Raw genomic sequence first — 9,117 nt, 5'->3', positions numbered from 1 at the left:
CCTGGCCCTTGAGGTACGCACACTCACCTCAAAGCCATCTAGCCTGGGTTTGAATCTCAGCCGAGCTATCAACTGTTATCCCGGTGATTTTTTTTGATTTTTTAAATACAGAATCGAGGCTCGTGGAAGAGCTAACATTTAACACAAAAAAAAATCACAGACAAACAAAATATATCAAAAGAGGAAGCGGTAGACAAAATGGGGAGAGAAGGGGAAGCACACAAAAACAACATTTGAGAGCAGGGACATCGGGAGATGTGTGGGAGGGAGAGGGCTTGGGGGGGGGGGGGTGGAGGCGTGGGAAGGGGTAGGGGGGTGGGAGAAGTATAAAACACAAGGACACCAAGGACTTCCAGGAAAGAAGTTGGTATTTCAAAAAAGTGGATTTGGGGTGAAATTAGCAGGGGTAGAAAAGATCAAGGTTTTGGATGGGGGAAGACAAGAGATGGTGGTGAACAGCTGTTTTAAAGACCTGGAGGGAGGAGTGGGATTGAAGAGAGTGAGGGAGTTTGTTCCAGAGGCAGGGGGAAAAGAGGAAATGAAGGAGTGAAGGTGAGCAGAGAGTCTTGATGTTGGCAGTTTAACCATAAGAGGGTTGCAGGCAGATCTTGTGCGACCTGTAGGAATATTTGGGGGACAGAGCCCAGTGAGAGCTGGGGGAGCAAGGTCGGAGAGGAGTTGGTAGAAGACGGAAAGACCACCAACCTGCCTGCGGTGAGTAAGTGAAAGGCCCTCGGAGATAGCTTCATCGCGGGAGATTCCAATGATTCTGAATGCTTTGGTTTCAACAGCTGTGAAGACGAGCTAGGTGTGAGGCAGGAGCACCAGCCCAGAGGGGAGAGCAGTACTCCATTGAGCTGCGGATGAAAGCCTTGTATGTGGTGAGAAGCCCAGGTGTGCCAAGGAAGGACTTCGCACGACGGAGGATGCCCAGTCGGCGACTGGGTTTGGAGGCCAGCTTGGAAATGTGGTTTTCCCAGGAAAGATGATGGCAGATAGTGAGACCCAAAAGCTTGAGTGACAGAACTTCTTGGAGAGGATTATTCAGAAAGTGGATGGGAGGGTTGTCCAGTCGGTTTTTTCGGAGAGACATCGTAAGAGTGTGACATTTGTCAGGATTGAAAGACATGTTCCACTTGTTTGCCCAGTCTGTGATTTTGTCCAGGTCTGCAGAGAGTTAGGAGGCTGCAGACTGCCGATCTGAGGGATGAGGAATGGAGCGGCAGAGAGTGGAGTCATCAGCAAAGAGATAGAGAGGATTTTCAAGGGAGTCAGAGAGATCATTGATGAAGACCAGAAAAAGCACCGGGCCCAGAACACTGCCTTGGGGAACTCCAGCCTGAACATGAAGAGGAGATGAGAGAAACCCATTCAGGGCCACACATTGACTGCGACGAGAGAGGAAGTCCGCCAGCCATGCATGGCGATTTCCATGGATACCAAAGGAGGAGAGTTTTGTGAGCAGAGCGGGGTGCCAGACCGTATCGAAGGCACGTGATATGTCAAGGGAGACAGCTCTAATTTCCTGTTTGGCATTGAGGACCTCCATCCATTGTTGAGACAGCAGAAGCAGCATGTCCAGAGTAGAGTGACCTGGTCTGAAACCAAATTGATGATCAGAGATCAAGCCATTGGAGAAGAGGAAAGATTTCATATCCGAAGCAATGATGGATTCCATGACTTTGCTGATAATTGGGAGCAGGCTGATTGGTCTGTAGTTGCAAGGATCTGTTTTTGCACATTTTTTGTGTAAAGCGGTGATGTTGGCTGATTTCCAAGCAGATGGCAGATGACCTTGAGCAAAAGAGAGGGTGAAGAGAACAGAGAGAGGGAGTGAAAGAGCGGAAGAACAGGATTTTAGACCCCTGGGCTGATGTCGTCAGGTCCAGTTGCAGAATCAGAGCCGAGGATGAAAAGAAACTTTTCCATCTTGTCAGGAGGAAAGGACACAGAGTCCAGGAGCAGCTGGGTACGACTGGGTATGGTGGGTACAGAGAGGGATGGGTTTGGGACACAAGATTTAGAGGCAAACACAGAGTTAAGGCATTCAGCTTTTTCACCTGCGGAGTCAGCTGTGTAGCCGTTTGAGGTAAGGAGGGGATGGAGGGGGAACAAACACCAGAAACAGATTTGACCAGATGCCACCAGGATTTGGAAGAGGGTGACAGAAAAGAGAGTTCGGTCTTGAGAACGGAGAGATATTGTTTCCTGGCTCTCCTGAGGGTGGACACACACTTGTTTCGGGCTTTGTGAAAGGAAATGAGATTTCCTTACATTGGATTTGCTTTCCAGGAGACGAAGGCAAGTTGTTTCTGGGCAACAGCCTCACCACAAGAATCCGTGTACCATGGACGGGAGGAAGGATATGACAACTAAAGACGAGATGGGATAAATCTGTGTATGAGAGAGAGAGCAATTTACTTTGGAAGAATTCCCAGGATGAGTTGATGTCAGAGGCGGTCATTGATGGCTGCTTGAAGGCTGCTTGAAGACCGTGCCAGTTGGCCTGAGTGAAATGCCAGATTCGTCGACGCTGAGGAGGCTCTCTGAGAATGGTCAGAGAGATGTCCACTTTAACAAGCACATGATCAGATGAGCCGATTGGAGCAGAAGAAGAGCAGCAGACATTTTCAGGGAAGTTAGTCATAACCAAGTCCAGAAGAGAAGATGCTCCGTTGACTGAGATCCGGGTCGGGAAATTGACAGATTGTGTCAGTCCCAGTGAGTCGCTGAAGTCCTTTGCTGAGGAGCCACGGCTGGTGAGAGAGGTACCCACACCCAGCCAACTGGCATGGTGACAATTGAAATCACCACATATGAGGAAGAGAGAGTTGGGATGAGTAGATAGAAGTTGGTCCATATTATCAGACAGCGAGACGTAGATGGAGTCATCACTGTTTGGTGGACGGTACAACACACATATGAACAAAAGGTGGGAGCGAAGGGGAAGTCGTAGCCAGAGGTATTCCTGGGGGTGAGGTGGAGAGAGAGCAGTGCAGGGCGAGTGAGGAAGAGAGTTTTTGATAAAGATAGCAACCCCACCTCCAGGACGAGGCTCAGGTCTATCATACCGGAGGAGGGAGTAAGCAGGGAGAGATACTAAGGAATCAGAGACATCATGAAGGAGGAAAGTTTCTGTTAAGCAGACCACGTCTGGTTTGTCAGAAGCAACCTGGATGGAAAGATCAGTCAAGTTTGAGCGAAGGCCCCGGATGTTTGAGGTCCATACCGTTAATGAAGAGGAAGGGGGAGCATCGGATACAGAACAGGGGGGGGGGGGGGGGGGAGGGGTAGCGTAAGATGTGGAAGAGGAGGAAGAGGTAGGGAGAGCTGTTGAAGGTGTGTCAGAGATTTCTCAATAGCTCGGAGAAAGGGAAGGATGGGGCAGACAAAAGGTTTGATGGTGATTGGGTGAGGCACAGTGAGGTGTTATTTGAGGAGGGGGAAGAGCGAGGCAGAAGGTTGGGGGAGATGGAGGTGAGAGTTGGAAGGGGGAAGAAGCGGGGAGGATGCTTTGAGGAGGAGGAGGGGTGAGAGGGGGGAAATGGAGAAGAAATGAGGATGGGGAGATTTGAAGGGGAGGGGCGAGGGGGGAGTTTAGGAGGGAAGGGACAAGGGGGGGGGGATTTAAAGGGATGGGGGATTTGGAGGGGAGGGGTGAGGGGGGAGTCTAGGAGGGGAGGGGTGAGGGGGAGTCTATGAGGGGAGGGGTGTGGGCGGAGTTTAGGAGGGAAGGGGTAAGGGGGGAGGTTTGAAAGGGATGGGTGATGGGGAGGATTTGGAGGGGAGGGGCAAGGGGGAAGATTTGAAAGGGATGGGTGATGGGGAAGATTTGGAGGGGAGGGGCAAGGGGGAAGATTTGAAAGAGATGGGTGATGGGGAAGATTTGGAGGGGAGGGGCAAAGGGGGAGTTTTGGAGGGGAGGGGTGATGGGGAAGATTATGAGGGGACGGGTGAGATTGGATTTTAGAAAGTGTACGATTAATGGGAAATGAACATTTATTGCAAAATGAGTTTCTTGTGACCTTCGAGTCAAAAATACGTTTGAGAACGCTGGAGGGGGGATGGAGTGCAGGTGAGTTTAGGGAATGTAGGAAAGAGGAACTGTAAGAGATGGGATTTTTTTTTGGAATGAATAGATTTGGTGAGCAAGTCGAAAACACCCTTTTAAAGAAGAAGAAGAAAAAGGTGTTATAATATACGACAGAATACAGTACTTCAGGGGAAAGTTTAAACATTTTAAAATTTAACAGTGAAAACTATCTGGGGAAATGGAGGTGAAACACGTGATCGAAGAAGGAACGAACGAATAAGAACAACGAATAAACGAATAAGAACAACGAATAAGAATAAAGAAGGAAATATATATATATATATTTTGAGTTGAGATTTTAAACAAGGACGTATGGGGTGAAAAGACTGGGAAACACAGAGAACGAAAGTAATTGGAGCACAATCGACGGACCGCTGAGAGAAAAACAAAGCCTCAAGGTAGGACACGGTAGCCTACAACTACAAGGCCTCAAAAGACGCGACACGAATTAACCGACGATTTTCTATGCAGGTATGAAAAATTAACACCGAGAATCTTCCTAAGGACACACTGTAGGTACACACACCGAAAGATAAATACAGTTTCGACAAAAACACAATTGTGAACAATTACTTAACTTCGAAAGCATGAGAGCATGGACAGCTTCGAAAAAACGTGACTCGCCGACAAAGATCTCGCGATTGATCAATGTGTGTCTCGCATTGTCTCGCATCGATCAATGTGATCAAAGATCTCGCCTTATAATTAGATTTTTTTTTTTTTTTTTTTTTTTTTTGTATACAAGATCGAGGCTCGTGAAAGAGCTAACATTAATCACACAAAAAGACAAACCGACACACAAAACACAAAAAACAAGGGGAGCGGCAGACAAGATGGGGAGAGAGGACACACTGTAGGACACACTGTAGGTACACACACCGAAAGATAAATACAGTTTCGACAAAAACACAATTGTGAACAATTACTTAACTTCGAAAGCATGAGAGCATGGACAGCTTCGAAAAAACGTGACTCGCCGACAAAGATCTCGCGATCGATCAATGTGTGTCTCGCATTGTCTCGCATCGATCAATGTGATCAAAGATCTCGCCTTATAATTAGATTTTTTTTATTTTTTTATTTTTTTATTTTTTTTTTGTATACAAGATCGAGGCTCGTGAAAGAGCTAACATTAATCACACAAAAAGACAAACCGACACACAAAACACAAAAAACAAGAGGAGCGGCAGACAAGATGGGGAGAGAGGGGGAAGGACACAAAAGAGAGGGGGAAGAGGGGGAAGGACACAAACACAAGATTCATCTATGTGTGTGCTGTCCCTCAAATGGATGTTAAATTGGGCGTCCCATCTGCCAGCATTAATTAGTGGACGTTAAAATTCCTACTGTGTCCTTTGTGTAGAGTAGGCATGTTATCGCCGGCACCATGAACAGATTCCAAATTCCTGCCCTGACTTCTTGTGTCAGAGTAGCAACCTGTCCCGGATTGTAACTGCCTCGGCATCCCTATATGCCTGACGGCTCAAGAAGGATCATCCATCCATTACATTGTGAAAGTAAATATTTAGCCTTATAATTATGTTGCTGGAATTTGAGGAGCGGGTGGGTAGTTTATTTGAGATTTTTTTTTTTTTTTGTTGTATACTGAATCGAGGCTCGTGAAAGAGCTAACATTTATTTCACAAACAAATCAACCAGACAAACAAAATATATAAAAAGAGGGAGCGGAAGACAAGATGGGGAGAGAAGGGGAAGCACACAAACACAACATTTGAGAGCAGGGAGATGTGTGGGAGGGAGAGGGCTTGGGGGGAGGAGGCGTGGGAAGGGGGGGGGGGGGTGGGAGAAGTATAAAACACAAGGACACCAAGGACTTCCAGGACAGAAGTTGGTATTTCAAAAAAGTGGAATTGGGGTGAAATTAGCGGGGGTAGAAAAGATCACGGTTTTGGATGGGGGAAGATAAGAGATGGTGGTGAACAGCTGTTTTAAAGACCTGGAGGGTGGAGTGGGATTGAAGAGAGTGAGGGAGTTTATTCCAGAGGTGGGAGAAAAGAGGAATGAAGGAGTGAAGGTGAGCAGAGAGTCTTGATTTTGGCAGTTTAACCATAAGAGGGTTGCAGGCAGATCTTGTGCGACATGTAGGAATATTTGCGGGACAGAGCCCAGAGAGAGCTGGGGGGCAAGGCCAGAGAGGAGTCGGTAGAAGACGGAAAGACCACCACCAACCTGCCTGCGCTGAGTGAGTGAGAGGCCCTTGGAGTTAGCTTCATCGCAGGAGATTCCAATGATTCTGAATGCTTTGGTTTCAACAGCGTGAAGACGAGCTAGGTGTGAGGCAGGAGCACCAGCCCAGAGGGGAGAGCAGTATTCCATTGAGCTGCGGATGAAAGCCTTGTGTGTGGTGAGGAGCTCAGGTGTGCCAAGGAAGGACTTCGCACGACGGAGGATGCCCAGTCGGCGACTGGCTTTGGAGGCCAGATTTGAAATGTGGTTTTCCCAGGAAAGATCATGGCAGATAGTGAGACCCAAAAGCTTGAGTGACAGAACTTCTTGGAGAGGATTATTCAGAAAGTGGATAGGAGTGTTGTCCAGTCGGTCTTTTCGGAGAGACATCGTAAGAGTGTGAGATTTGTCAGGATTGAAAGACATGTTCCACTTGTTTGCCCAGTCTGTGATTTTGTCCAGGTCTGCAGAGAGTGAGGAGGCTGCAGACTGCCGATCTGAGGGATGAGGAATGGAGCGACAGAGAGTAGAGTCATCAGCAAAGAGATAGAGAGGATTTTCAAGAGAGTCAGAGAGATCATTGATGAAGACCAGAAAAAGCACAGGGCCCAGAACACTGCCTTGGGGAACTCCAGCCTGAACAGGAAGAGGAGATGAGAGAAACCCATTCAGGGCCACACGTTGACTACGACTAGAGAGGAAGTCCGCCACGAGGAAGTCCGAGGAAGTCCGCCACGCGTGGAGATTTCCATGGATACCAAAAGAGGAGAGTTTGGTGAGCAGAGCGGGATGCCAGACCGTATCGAAGGCACGTGATATGTCAAGGGAGACGGCTCTAATTTCCTGTTTGGCATTGAGGACCTCCATACATTGTTGAGCCATTGAGATAAACTCGATTGTTGAGCCATTGAGACCTCCATCCATTGAGGTAAACCCAAATGCACCACACAGCAACCACACAAATGCTCCATTAGAATCTCGTTGTCACTTTCACTCTCAAGTAGTTGTATCCTTGTGGATGTGATTATATGAACATCTGTATCTATCCGAAACGTTTCTTAAAATGCATATCAATAAGGAAAGTACATTACCTACGACATTACTACTTCACAAAAATGAAGCCAATTTATGAAAGTCAAAAATTATGCATTCTTCTCAGATGTTAGAAATATTCATAACTAGCAGAGTTACTCGGCATTGCCCGGAAAATAAATAGTCAGTCACCTGTGTGTAGTGGGCTTTTTATAGTCGGAGGAAGCCACGCCCCTTGTCTAAATCTGATGTGCCCATGTTTTTTGTCGTGAAACGTTACCCCCCATGGGCCCCCTCTTCCCTCTCCATGTCACTTCCTTAGACTGTCCATGAGGCACAACTGAACAAACAGACGTTCACAAATAGGGTTATAAAAGATGACTCAGCATTTTAAGGGCTTTAGTAATTCATCTTCAACATTTTAAGGGCTTTAGTAATTCATCTTCAACATTTTAAGGGCTTTAGTAATTCATCTTCAGCATTTTAAGGGCTTTAGTAATTCATCATCAGCATTTTAAGGGCTTTAGTAATTCATCTTCAGCATATTAAGGGCTTTAGTAATTCATCTTCAGCATTTTAAGGGCTTTAGTAATTCATCTTCAACATTTTAAGGGCTTTAGTAATTCATCTTCAGCATTTTAAGGGCTTTAGTAATTAATCTTCAGAATTTTAAGGGCTTTAGTAGTTTACCTTCAACATTTTAAGGTCTTTCCTAATTCATATTCAACATTTTAAGGGCTTTAGTAATTCATCCTCAGCATTTTAAGGGCTTTAGTAATTCATCCTCATCATTTTAAGGGCTTTAGTAATTAACCCTCATCATTTTAAGGGCTTTAGTAATTCATACTCATCATTTTAAGGGTTTTAGTAATTCATCCTCATCATTTTAAGGGCTTAAGGTCTTTCGTAATTCATATTCAACATTTTAAGGGCTTTAGTAATTAATCTTCAACATTTTAAGGGCTTTAGTAATTCATATTCAACATTTTCAGGGCTTTAGTAATTCATATTCAACATTTTAAGGGCTTAAGGTCTTTCGTAATTCATATTCAACATTTTAAGGGCTTTAGTAATTCATCCTCAACATTTTAAGGGCTTTAGTAATTCATCTTTAACATTTTAAGGGCTTTCGTAATTCATCTTCAACATTTTAAGGGCTTTAGTAATTCATCTTTAACATTTTAAGGGCTTTAGTAATTCATCTTCACCATTTTAAGGGCTTTAGTAATTCATCCGATTTTTTTATTTATGCCATGAACAAACTTTAGTCACAACACAACAAATATAATTTGTGCCAAATTTGGTCGCAATCCCATCTGCGGTTTCGGAGAAGAAGTTTCAAGTATTTACGGACGGATGGACTGATGGATGGACGGACTGCCGGATGAACGGACTGTCGGACGGACAATGCGCCATTGCATAAGCTCCCCTGAACTTCGTTCCAGGTGAGCAAAAAACCCTATGAAACCCTATTTGAATCACATAAAAACGTTATAAAATGCATTAAAAAAATGAATAAAATAGAGTGAGTCGATCGTGTGTAGTATAAGGGATGACTAGGGATAACGAGCTGGAGGGGGTTTATGGTGAAGCAGGGCGAGCTCTGCTGCCTCTTGGGCCAGTAAGGAACCCCGTAGAGAGAAGGGCATGTGAAATGGCGGAAGAGTGTTGGACTAAGCCCGTGTGAATGAGGTGTGAATTATGGTGTGAATGTGTAATTCCTTCTCGAGGTCCCATTTCTTGTGTTTAGCGCTCAGCGTGGTATGTTAAAAAAAAACGTGTTTGTGTGAATGGATTGAACATTC

The 9,117-nt window shown here is 45.6% G+C and overlaps 1 protein-coding gene across 2 annotated transcripts in view; it reads left to right on the top strand.

Annotated features, from left to right (window-relative positions):
• The window catches only part of HADH (hydroxyacyl-CoA dehydrogenase), a 91,884-nt gene that overhangs the window by 40,446 nt on the left and 42,321 nt on the right, over positions 1 to 9,117 (top strand). The gene's annotated exons all lie outside the window — the stretch shown is intronic.

The sequence above is a fragment of the Myxine glutinosa genome, chromosome 4 (assembly GCF_964187855.1).
Source record: "Myxine glutinosa chromosome 4, kmMyxGlut1.1, whole genome shotgun sequence".
In the NCBI taxonomy this organism is placed as follows: Eukaryota; Metazoa; Chordata; class Myxini; order Myxiniformes; family Myxinidae; genus Myxine; species Myxine glutinosa.
This window is presented reverse-complemented; position numbering and strand designations above follow the sequence as displayed.